Below are 14,192 nucleotides of genomic sequence, written 5' to 3' on the forward strand. Positions count from 1 at the left end.
AATATCCAACACAACTGGACAATATTAATGTGAGATAGATGTGTAGAACACAGACGTATATGGGGGAGGGGAGATGGGACAGTCGCTTTGAGCTTCAAATTAAGGGAAAGGGACATCCTCCGATCATATTCGAACGATCTCCCTTTCCCCCTTATATTGTTCACTACTAGGACTTATACTTAAGTCTCTGGGGCATACAATCAATTAGTTCAGGGTTTTCCAAAGTGGGCTCCATGGAGCCCTGGGGCTCTGTGAATGAGGCTGAGGAGCTCCGGAAGTTTTTTCTTAAAGAGGCCAAAATGCTTTATATGGAAAAATCCAATGCAAATTAATTATTGCTCTTTTTTTTACTGGAAACAGGTATGATACATAACTACAGGTGTAAAGAGTTTCAAGATGGTTCATGAAAAAAGAAAATAAAAAAATAAATTAACAACAATCTTTGATTAATCAAAAACAAAAAATGTAAAAATTATCATTAGTTAAAATTTGAAATAAATGTTTTTCATATTTATTTTAGAAATTATCTTGTCAGTCCTCCGTGAAAAACCTTTGCCATGCTCAGGGGCTCCATGGTGTCCTGAAATTTGGAAAACCCTGAATTAGTTGACCTTGGGAATTGAGTTTTTTTAGTATACAATCAAAGAGTTGGCTTTGGAAATCACCAGGATATCACTCGACTATTCGTGGGGAGCCAAGTAAATATGGATAATAGAATTGCAATTCCAAGGCGCCTTTTGTGGGATCAAAGAGGAGTGCCATATCAGTTCTGATAAGCGAACCCAATCTTAACGAAGCCATTTTTTTTTACTTGTTTTAAAATCTTGTCAGCTGCAACACCCGTCACTATCTTAATCTGATAGTAATATATTCATAGGCTTATTTGCATAGAAATAAAGACATGAAATGGAATAAGTCAGAGAGAGTGGAAACCTTGGTTGAAGTAAGTGTCCCTAATGATGGAGGTCTGAACAGAGCTGAAAGAGAGAAACAGACCAAATATCAAGGTCTCATATATGATATGAAAAGAAACTGGAATCTTAGGGAGATATCAATCATACCATTAATTTTAGGTGATACAGGGCTTATGAAGAAGAACCTGAAGTCCTACCTAACTAATATTCCTGGTGAACCAAGTGCAAAAGAGATCCAGACAATTACACTTAAGGGAACAACGAGGATACTAAAAAGAGCTCTCGGTTGGTTTCAATAAAAAGCAGGGCAATGTTGGCAGCTGGTTTGGCTGCCTCATACCCAGCATTACTATCTTCAAAGAAAGAAAATGAAAAAAAAAGCATTTAAAAACGGCTTTATTGGTTATCTTCGTTAGTAAGGATAAGGAAACTGTTTGTATAGAAAAATGGTCAGTCGTGGAAAGTGTTCCTGGTGTGGAGACGTAGATTAAAGATTAGACATGCCTGTTGAATGAGAAAGAAAGTTCGTGTGTGTAGAAATTATGGTGCGTGGCCATTGGGATGATTTGTCTCTTCAAAGTTAGTAGTAGAAGCGTATGTGACGATGAATTAGAAAGAGCAGCATGAGAAAGAGAGTTTGTATGTGTACCGCATGTGGAGATAGCCATGTTGGCTTCTGTCATAGTCCAACCCCAAGCCTGTAAGCTGGGTGTTGGCTTATTGAGTCCCAAGAGAGAAGTGAGAAGGGCGGGGACAGATCCGTTCCATGTGGAGCTTTTGTAAATCCCGGATCTAGGAAGAAAGAAAGATCAAGAGTGTGTGTTACCGGTTTAATCTTTTACAAACTCGGTCATGTGACTGAGAGCTGGCTTCTGATTGGACAAGCCAGGAAGGAAGTGTATTTCAAAATCTCCAGCTGCGAGAATTCGCTCATCCTTGTGTTTGCTGCAACCTCCGTCTGCTACACTTATTTATATGTTCAGTTTAGCCCTGACATTTCCGGTTTATTGTATCCCAGAGTAAACTGAAATGCCTCGGATTCTTATGAATCGGAACGAAAAAGTTTGGAAATAAAAAATAGCAAAGAACGTTATTATAATGCCAATAACAAGCTACACCAATAACAAATTTAAATTGGCTAGTCGGAAGTTTGAGTTTAAATGCTATTTATGCATGAAAATTCGACTAGATAACTTTATCTGTTAGATTTCTTTTTCACGGCTGGTGGGGGGGGAGTCAATATATTTATTTTGAATTTAATTTCCAACATCTAATAACTTGATGTTTGAGTTTTTTTGGGTTTTTTTTTTTTTTACAATTGCAGCTTACGGAATGATCAAATGTTTCAACAGTTTGAATCTGCCAGTCTGTGGTTCAAAAATGCCTATTGAAACTCCAAAATGACTTCCCGGTTGGGAACTTCTGTTCCAAAAGCACTTATTCATGTTAATGCATTTGAATAGTGAAAAAAAAAAAAAAAAAAAAAAAAAAAAACACACACACACACACACACACACACACACTACAGATGACATAGGCACACAAATAAATACAATTACATATATCAATGTGATAAAAGATGTTCATGCAATCTGTGATATTAGACGGGGAGAGATTTGAGGAGAGATTTCACATACAGAATAGCAGAAATCAATTGCAGCATTATTATATTAAATCAATTGCAAATCGATATCAAAAAGTATTTTCTAGTTCACAGCACCTCATGATCATCAGGTGCACGTTTTTGGTCAACGGATGAAATTCACTGTGAAATAATAATTGTCATTTTTTTTTCAATTGAAAATTATTCTCTTTAAAAAAAATTCTGTAAGGTTGTAAATTTTTAACCATTTTTTTTTCATCTGCGTTTGTTAGTCATCACTTCCGCCTAGAGACTTGTTCACCTCGGCACCAAAACCAACAGAGTCTAAGCCATTGCTGAAATGCCTTTCGCTGTTGATTGCAGTATGATGCTGGTCCTGTGCAGTTCTAGGAGGTCCACCATTCCAGCATTTGTTTATTGCTGATCGTCTGAGACAGTTCTACCGAGAATGCCGATGGGCTGTCCAGGCATTTTTGTGAGTCAGAGTGCTCCTCCCTGGAGCCGCTGACTCTTCAATCTCACTTTCTGACTCTTGTGTCACATTTGTCAGTAATTTCCTAATTTATGGTCGTTAATCATTTACAGTGAAATCGCTTTTTGGCATTCTTCCCAAAAATCACAGAGACCCAGAAAGAATGCCACCAATGAAATCGTTAATCGTTATCAAAATTCTGTATGACGGTCTGTCACATCCAGTTGTGCTTACCATTAAACGGCAATCAAACAAAGACTGTTGGACCTTCATTACTTAAACTTGGTGGGCAAGTTATGCATGGAATAAAGTTTATTTGTATGAAATATAGCTGAATTGTAGAAATGATTTGCGAATTTTAATAACGATTTTATGGCTGATATATTTATTAGAGAGGGAATGTAGAATCACCCTGTACTAAAATCATAATTTATATCGTTTTCTTGAGCAAAATTAACACTTAAAATGTTAACTGCTTGCGCTATTCATAGTAACATTAAAACTATAATACAACATGAATGATCTTGCACTCCAAAACAGTCACTGTCAAGAATTGTAAATGTCAACGTAATTAAAGGAATAAATTCTAAGATGGTCAGCATCATAAAATTTGGAATATAGACTTTTGTCATTTGTTATATATATATATATATATATATATATATATATATATATATATATATATATATATATATATATATATATGATTTATCTTTCAAATCGAATGTAACTAGAGTGTCCCTATATAAATTTTAGCAAGAACACAAACCGCCATATTTAATTTTAATATTACCATGAATACAGTTTTCACCTAATATTTGTTAAGTAAAATTGTTTTCATTCGATAAAGTGACTTCAATAAATAACTGTTTTTGAAAACACATTTCATTGTAAATAAGTATCGACCATGAACTAGTAAATTATTAATTTTCAACAAAATATCGAAAATATCAATTTTACTCCGACAAAAAGAAAAAGAAATTAAATAAAATATGCTTAAAAAAAAAAAAAAGTTAAAATCAACAAATTTAAATTTTACATGAAATAATCTCGCTGGACCTCACATTTTTAATTCAAATTTTATTTTATATTTGTCCATCTCCGCCCGGGAGAAAAAAATAGATTGCCAAAATGTCCGTTGATCAAAACGTCCGTAGACTGAATCGTCCTAGATTCCTATTAATCATAGGAAAAGTATAGCAATTTAGAACTAATTATAGTTTACATGTCTATGTTTCAAGTGTTTACTGTTTATTTTATAAACGCATTGTTTGTTGCATATTTTAGATAAATATTACATAATCCTTTAAATATATAACCAGATTTTTATAATAGAATGTAATCTTGTCAATTATATAATGATGTAGATATTGTGTAGCCAGTTTAAAATCCGTTCGTTTTTTTTTTTGTTTTTTTGTTTTTTTTTTACTAAATCCAAATGTCGGTTCAATTGAACTATAGGGGCCGTTAGAATATTTCGCTTATTTGGTTCGATGTTAGTTGTCCAAATGTTAGATTAAATGATTTATTAGTCAGAATTATTATTTTTTTTCTTGAAAAATTTTTTTTTAATTTACTTTTAAATGTATATAAAATTGCATTTTTATACCAAATTGTTATTCGTCGTGGCCATTTTCTTTTCTTGAATTTCAAAAATTATCGATTTAGTAGGTTTTAACTAGTGTTGGGACGATTATGAGACCAGGAAAACACGGAACTTTTTACAGAATTAGAATCGGAAAAAAAGTTGTGCCTATTTTCCAATGCCCAAACGATACTTTTAATTGGGTTTATTTGTTTTTGTTTTGTTCTCTAAACTTAATTTACCATTGCTGGTAACAATGATAAATATTTATTGATTTTAAACCACCAGTAAAACTCAAATCTAAAGATCTAATAAGAAGATTTTAGTTTTGCAAAAAATACATGCACATATTGCATGTTGTTTTTTTTTTTTGTTTTGTTTTTTTTCTTATAGTAAACTGAAAATTAAAAAAGGAGAACACTAACTCCATAGATAAATATTTAACGATTTGAATCGGAATCGGGAATTTAGAACAGAATCGGTAATTATATTGGAATTGTGAAAAATACCGGAATAATTCCTTCACTAGTTTTAGCTTCTGAATTCGTTAAATTCCACTAAAACTTCCCTTTTGTGTTAAGAAAATGCTAAAGGTTTATTTTTAGTGTTAAAAAGTGTGCAAAATACTTTTTTGTGTAATAAAAAAAAACAATATAAAAAAATGCAACATGGCCGTCAACAACTAAAAACGCTGAATTCAGATAAAAATTCTGTAGAAAAAGTAAATTAAAAATCATATTTTAGAGCGAAAAATAAGATTGAAAGATTTAGGGAAATCCTAATAAAACGCTGATTAATATTTAAAAAACAATTTATTATTGAAAGAAAGTTATTATATTTAACATGTTTGTTAACAAAAATTTGTGTAATATATTTGAATAATGATGGGGTTTCGCTCAATTAAGTGTGTAATTTTAGAAATCCATGAGTTAGTGATTACTGCAACGTCATCATTGCCTCCGTTCTGTCTTAAGAGACAATGGATAACCCCTGTAAGGATAGCTGCGCATGTTATCGTGTAGCAAGAACTGCACAATCTCTTCTGAATCGACAATGCTTGATTTCAGTGGCAAGGAGATAAACAGAGAGCAGATACACATACAGCACCTGGTATTCCCAAATGGTCACCCATTTAGTACTGCCCAGGCTCAACATTGCTTAACTTCAGTGATCTAATGGGAACCAGTGTGTCAACACAGTTATGCCTTATATTAACTTGATAACAGTAGAAGAAAAAGAAGACAAACAACTTTTTAAATGTTGGTTGGTTGGTTGTTTTTGTTTTACGGCATATCAACTCTTTTCAGGTTATTTAATGCCGAATCCAGTGATTTTGAAGTACAATTTGTTAATAGAATATATTTGTTGTTTGTTTTTTTTTTTTTTTTTTTAAGTCGGTTTCTATTTAACCCATAGTTGGGACCCTAACAGGTACTACCACTCTGGGTCAGAGTCGACTTTGGGAGAAATGGCAATTGACGGGTACCTCCACACTCCCCAAAGCCTACAAGCTGGGGCGTCACCATCGGATATAGTTTAAGGTCATATCCAGGACCACGTTTGAAATGAAAGCATTTGTTGAAGAGAAAGAAAATAGCAAAAGACAAATAAAGATGTGTTATTGTTTATTTGTTTTATTTATTTATTTTATTTTATTTATTTGCAAATTATTTGCATTATTTGCAGAACTTTTCTGAGAAGTTGATATTATCGTCATAACAGCAGTTTAATGTTCTTTCATATAATTCTGTTGTTGGACATAGAGACATGGCGACGCCAATGAAAAGTGGAGGTGCAGACAGGCACATTTCACATGTATTTTGATCTACATTCTTGTGTCCCATAAAAATGACCGGAATTGTAATTATCATGAAAGCAAAGAACTGTTTACATTCCAAGGTCAGAAATTATGAATCGTGCAATGCAAAATAGAAAAGAAGAATGTAATATCTTAATGTTTGCATTTCCAGGAATGTCGATTGATGTTTATATAAGATATAAATAAAAATAATAGAAGGGAGAAGAGAGTAGACAGAGTGGCAAGCGTGTTTGACGTGTTTGACATCTCTCTGTCTGTGTGCCATACACCAACCAACCCCATACAACTAACGCCTCTCTCTCTTTGTAGATGGCAAAAAGATTAATTGTAAATAAAACATATGTTGATAAATTCGTCTCTGTGTTAATTTTGAGAATAACTACAAAAGAACTGTCAGGTGTATATATGGTTTTAGCAAGCATTTGAAAAGTGCAAGCTAGGAAATTATATATATATATATATATATATATATATATATATATATATATATATATATATATACATTCAACAACAACAACAACAACAACAACAACAACAACAACAACACTGTGAATGGGTGAGAAAATATCTTTGGTAATGACATGCGTTCCTTTTCTAAATCTTCTTGGGTTTTTCCAAATCGTGCTGAACGTCTATCATGGCGGTAAGAAACGTCTTGTGATTAGTTCTTTTGCAACGCACCACGGCTATCTTTACAAATGGTTATTGTCCAAAGGGAGGTGACTCTGAATGCCTTAAAAGTTTTCATAATAAAACAAAAGCAAAAAAAGAAAATAAATATAATCGTTACATGCAATAAATAAATGTGATACAATGCGTTTTTTTTTTTTTTTTTTTTTTACTTTCGTTTTGTTTCGCCATTTTGTTTTACTTTGTAAATCGTATTATAAATAATAAACAGCTAAGAACCAGAAAAAATCTCAAACTAAAACTAAAATCTGCTAGCATGCCAGTAGAGAGCTGATTAATAGACGAATACAGGAAGGGGGGAACAACCTACGTTAGTAGTAATGAAACACGAAATAGAATATTAAAACATCGTTTTAGTTTATGCGGTTGCATTTTTTTTTATTTCAATAAATATTTGCTTCATAGTAAAAATGGAAAAAAATCATAATTAAATATAAGTTACATTGAGGCGAGAAACGCAAACATACACTTGCAGCTTCTCTTATAATTTTATTACTATAGAAGATAAGCAGTTTTGAAATCCTGCCAACTTGCATTTTAGGAGACCTCTAAAATTAATGTTTACCCAATTTAAGATAAATTTTCTCCATAATGTGGGCGAGGTATTTAAACGGAACCTATAGTATAATTGAACGTAAATGTTGACTACAAATGATTCGAAGCGTTGTTTTGATTATTCGGACTGCTGTTCTCATCTTGAGTATTATTTGCACAACGTTTCCGCCGATTTAACCCCCGACCTTCTTCACATGTATCCAAAGTACTTGGTAAGCTTCAATCCTCCGTGCGGTGTAACTCAAAAACAGAATTGCAAATTACTTAGAACTTCTACTCCGTCATGGCTGACGTAACGAGAGCTTGCTACCACCACCCCCACCCCTACCCTCGTGGATTAAATAAAGGGTTCTGTTCGTAATTTTGTGCAGATTCCCGAATTCGACAGAAAGAGTCTCGCGTTTGACAAGATACACCTAAAGATGATCGGAGACTACATCGACCAAAATGTGCAAATCACGTTTAAGATGAGAACAATAGTTCAAATAATATAAATAATCAATCCTCATCTAAAAAAAAAATTCAGAGATGTAAATGATTAGAAAATTAGTTTTGTCTGACAGTGTTGTTAATGTAAAATTATTGTTTACACCCCCCCCCCTTTAAATTATGTCATATTTATTGTTAGGATGTTTGAACCGGTGCATAATTATTATTCACTCCTTTCTATTTGAAGTTATTCCTATTTATTTCTCTCTTCCTTTCCCTCTCCCCTCTCTCTCTCCCTCTCTCTCTTTCTTTCTCTTTCTTTCCTTCTTCCCTCTCTCTCTTTTTTTTCCCATCTCTCTATCTCTCTCTCTTTCTCTTTCCCTCTTCCTCCAACTTTTAGAAGAACAACAACAAAAAATATGGTGCCTCCAGTCATTATTAGGTGCCTCAGATCTGTTTGCCAAGGACAATGTTTTATATTCCAGTCATCTTTATACGTATGAACTTTGCAAAAAAAGAAATACAGTCAACAATAAAAATTGGAAAAATAATTCATATTTTGTTTTTGTTTTTATTTCTGTGTATCGATTTTTCATTTAGATATCAATTACAGTGTGATGACATTGAAACTGTTTTCAAATTTATTTTTGAATATTTTAAAGTGTTAAATAGCCAGCTTACTGATACCAGATCGTGTATATATATATATATATATATATATATATATATATATATATATATATATATATATATATATATATATATATATATATATATAAAATAAAATATATATATATAAAATAAAATATATATATATATAAAATAATATATATATATAAAATATATAAAATAAAATATATATATAATATATATATAAAAAAATTAAAAAATATATATATAAAATAATAAAATAAAAAAAAAAAAAATATATATATATATATATATATATATATATATATATATATATTAATGAAAACAAAAGGATGTAGTGTTTACCTGATATACGCAATGGTAAACTTCAAACTAATATAAATAACAGTATTTATATATAGAAAATTTAATCCCAACTGAATTAAAAAAGCTCAATACGCAATAGAGAATAGAGCTTATGATAAGAGAAAGAAAATTAAATCTGTAAGTTGAACTTTACAATCAAAATTTATTGTTCGACTGAATACTCCAAAAAACAATTTACAAAGTCCTTATTCCGCAGAGTTTCAAAGAATGCTATTCTTATTATTCTTCTCGTCAGAAGACATAAAGAAATCAGCAAATTATATTTATAGCAATGCTAGAATTTACTAGTTAAGGCATTAATGAAACCGCAATTTATTGTAGTTATAAAAAAAATGAAAAAATATTGGATATGTAAAAAGCTAATATAAAAACAAACTGCGCATAATATTTCAGCTTGAATGAAACTCCTCTAGAGTTGATCCAAACTGCAAAAACTTTAGATAGAATGTATTCCAAAATAAGTCCAGCATGACGATGCATATAATCTGATGGGAAAGTTTTCAAAAATTCGATTGGAAAGTTTACAAAACAGCTGAAATAATGAAAATTGTTTTTTTCCGGGCAGTGCAGTAGTCCAAAGAGAAGTCTGTCCCTAATCAAATGGGACCTAATAATAATAAGAGAAAAATCCAAAATGAGAACCTTCATCATCGGCTTAAAAAGAAAAAGTCAAATTGTAAATTGCTTTTTGGAGTATTCAGTCGAACAATAAATTTTGATTGTAAAGTTCAACTTGCAGTTTTAATTTTCTTTCTCTTGTATATATATATATATATATATATATATATATATATATATATATATATATATATATATATATATATATATATGTGTGTGTGTGTGTGTGTATGTATGTTTTGTTTACAGGAAGTTTAGATGAGATAAGTCATCACTACCGTCGGTTTCAAACCTGACAAGTAGAGACCGTTTTAGATACCCATATCAAGCTCTCTTTAGCTAATACTCATCATTCATCGAAATGAGTATTAGCTAAGCAAAGCTTGAAATGGGTATCTAAAACGGTCCCTAATTATCAGGTTTGAAACCGACGGTATTGATGACTTATCTCATCTAAACTTTCTGTAAACAAAACATAAACAATACGCTCTTATTTTCAGATTTTTCCTTATAATAAAGCACTCTGCTGGAATCCTTTTTCCAAAAAAATATAACTATATATATATATATATATATATATATATATATATATATATATATACACACACACACACACACACTTGGAGGTCACCACTTATTAAGGCAAGAAGGCCACTCAAAGATAAGGGTCAATGAATGTAAGGTGGTAGGTTAGTAATCGTTAATGGTGGAAATTGGGTAGAATTTGATTATTTATGGGGACGGCTGAACAAAAATTTGTTTACATTGGATTTAAAGGCAACCATATTGTATTCAACCAGGAAGCAGGCCAGCAGAACAGTGTTCCACAGGCGGGCAGTTCTGGGAAAGTAGCTTTGTTCATGAAATCGACATTTAGATTTAGGCACAGCTAGAGAGTGGGGGATATCGTATATAGTGGTTGTAGCTAGTTGAGTGTTTTTTTTATGAAAGTTTGCTAAAGGGGTACCATAGATTAAAGTTCAGTCGAGCACTTACCATGAAACTAATGCTAGAACAGAAACAGGCTTGAAACGATTCTTCTGTGGGAAAGAGGTTACAGGAAAGAGAAAAGGACATTTCCTACTAGGTTTCAAAGCCGGTTTTGAACTTATAAATGTTGGATAGGGCACACCAATCATTTGATGCATTTGATGTATGTGTTTCATTTCAGATCAGGAGTGAGGGTCAGTCCAGGAAGATTGTCAAGACGTGGAGCTTCCCCAATCTATATCTGTGTGTGGGTGTGTGGGTGTGTGTGTGTGGGTGGACAATGCATGGTGAGGCGAACGTTATGGAACTGGATGCATAAATGGTACTGTGCACGTGCAACTGGATCGAAAGCAGGCCTATACTCAGTTGTAATAACGTGGGTCTCTGCATAGATAATCTCGGTTTCTGAGTTAGGAAGATACTATTGATTTTTGCTTTAACAGCATAAGAAAAAGCATTAAATAAAACTCCATTTAACCCAAACAAACTATAAACATTTATGGTTCGAATAACTTTTATCAAAAAAAGACAAGATTGAATGTGTGTGTGCAAGAAGGATCATTTTTCTGTGCGTGTTCAAAAAGCTTCTACAAAATTAGCCGTTAGAATAAACGAGGAATAAGAAAAGTGTACTTATTCCTTTTTGTTGGTTTGGTAGCGGTCACAAAGCAGAGTGTTTGCTTCAACATCGGAAGCTGATTCTCTCCTGACTGTGCTTGTACGTTATCCTCTTGGTGTTTGTTTCCCTTCTCTCTTTCGATGACAAACGTGTTCGGCTTTTATCTATTTTTAACCGGCTCCTAGAGACACGTTGGTTGTCAAATTTATTTTAGTGGGCTCCGCTCTCATTGACTAATTAATTTTTATTATTTTCCTCTTTTTTGGACGAGATGGGTGCATCGAGCCTATGACGCGTTTACACACTTTGTCTGTAATAGCCAATGGGTAAACGGATGGGAGTTTATGAATCCCTGCAATACCAGATGTCATTCATTTTGGTGTCGACTGCTGGTGTAGAAAAAGTAGAGGAGGAAGTAGACAATGATAAAACAGAAGAATCCAACACGAGCTATTTTGGCTGAAGGAAGGTTCGACCTAAAACTTGTATCAAATATAATGGAGCAACGTCTGTTGTAGGCTGGTTTGAAAGAGTTTGCAAACACTTGGGAGTTGATAAGGTCGAGCAAGTAATCTCCTTGCAACTAACCAGAATGACCGTTGATGTCTACCAGCAACTGTTGCATGTAAACAAGACTAATATGACATGATATGGCAAAAGATGTGCAAAAAGATTTACGCTTGACAATCAGTTTTGAAGATGCACCTTACATTTGGATAAGTCAGTAGATGAGTTCTATGAAGCATTGACAAAACTCTTCAGTCAGACACTGAAGTACGCACTCATAGACAGACTGCCTGCCGATATCCAGGAGTTATTGTGATCATTTGCTGGCATTGACCACATCCAGATGGAAAGCATACTCAGCTGAGCAAGGGACATCATGAACAATGAAAGGATTGCTGCCACCATCGCCCAATCACAGAAAAAGTGCCTTTTCCCACAGAATACTTGGTATGCATTTCTTTAACTGCTTTAATTGCTTCAGATCCAATCATCTGGCTAAGCACTGCTAGTTTGAATGACTGAAGCAGCGTTATAAGCCAACCATCCGATATTACTGATGCCAGAGGGAGGATCACCTTACGGGTCAAAATGTCCGGAAAATAAAGAGGGAAGTGAGATGTGAGCACCACTCTCACCCTGAGTAAAATGGAAACCAACCTGTGATGTGTGCGTATGTCAATGGAGTGATGCGTGATGCATTGATTGACTCTTGTCAGGAGTTTGTGGTCCACTAAATGGACACAAGATAGGGATGCTGACTGTTGATAGAGCATAACCAGCAAAAGTAACCAAGGTCAATCTGCAGGTGTATTAGAGGATCCCTATATGAAGATGCTGACCATGGATGAAGATCTCTTACTCGGACTTGACATCATCTACCTTTTGGGCAGTGTTCATATTAACAAACATGGTGAAGCTAATTTCCCAGACAAAATTTCCAGTGTCGATGTTGTTGTCGCAGTGAAAATTAAACAACCTGACTAAAAAATAGAACTGTGACCAGACACCTGAATGTATTGTGCTTAAACGCATTCAGAAGAACAAATTGAAAACTTGGATTCACAGTGATTAGAGACACATCATGTCTTTTTCTCCTTGTGTGGGGAAACTGATCAGGAATCTGCCAGTGTGTGCGTGGTTCTGAGCACAATGAGAATGATTAAAGCAAAGGGCCAATGTTGTGACCTGAGGACGACACCACAGAGGATACCCAACTCTTAAATCAATATTTTTTTAATGCAGTCCACCATAAAAGCTACTTACTCACAATGACGCTGTGTTCGTTAGTGGAAAATTCGAGGAGTTTTCCATCAGCTGAGGAGTATGCTTGCAGTTTTGCTGTGTCAGTAAGCAATGGCGTTATAGCACGATGCTACCGCAATATTAAGTGGATTGCAGCTAGGAAGAAGTGCCCTGTGCATGACGCAATGTATTGGTACAATGTTGCGCCTAAGGATGATACATCATCGTTGACTGCACTTACTAATGGGATCTACAGAAATGAGGTTAGAGGAGGTAAGGAATATCGACACAGGGCCCATGTCATCGACTTCCACACAAAAACGGTACTGTCTGAGCGACCCTCTAGTACTTAAGCTGCCTCGTCATCAATGCACATTCAAGTTTGAAAAAGGAATAGAGGTGATCAGTCTGCAAGTGTTGCATTGCATCAATGTTCTCAATTATGACATCAACTATTTTGTGGGATTTATAAAAACAAAACTGAACATATCTTTATCCTCCTTTCGTGCTCTTTGGTCATGTCCACGGGTTGTTTGTGTCCTGCCGTTCATCACATCTGGAACAAAAGTTCTCTCAATGCATACCAACAGATGCAAGTCTCATTTCTTTCTGGGCAAAATTGGTTTCAACGGTCGAAGTCGAATCATCATTTCTCATCCTTAGAAGGAGGATGGAGAGTCTGTATTTTGCTATAGTTTTAGCTGCCATTTATTTCTATCTTGTTGCCTCCATGAGAACTCTGCCGATCCATATTCAAGGGGAATCAGAGACAGACTTTTTCAGATCTGCTCTCTCTGACTCCTCAAAAGAGTCTCCCCCTTAACTCATATCAATCTTCCCCCAAAGTCGTGTTTCTCGAATTGTTCTGTGACGTGCCAATCCACATCACGCCATATCAATGATTGCTCTGCCTGTTCGACCTGTCCCTCTAATTTTGCTATGACACTGTTTTATAAACAAACAACCTGCCTGTGCTAACTTTTAATCTAAAACAACGAGCTTCAATTTCTAATTCTATATATTGCACTGGCGACAACTGCCAATCCGTCTACAGTAGGCCTATTATACGACACAAGCTGCAAAACGGTACCCCACGCCATGTGAAGGATGTGCAACCCTGGACAAATGGCAT

The sequence above is a fragment of the Euprymna scolopes genome, chromosome 26 (genome assembly GCF_053919585.1).
Source record: "Euprymna scolopes isolate OS-2025 chromosome 26, ASM5391958v1, whole genome shotgun sequence".
Classification (NCBI taxonomy): domain Eukaryota; kingdom Metazoa; phylum Mollusca; class Cephalopoda; order Sepiida; family Sepiolidae; genus Euprymna; species Euprymna scolopes.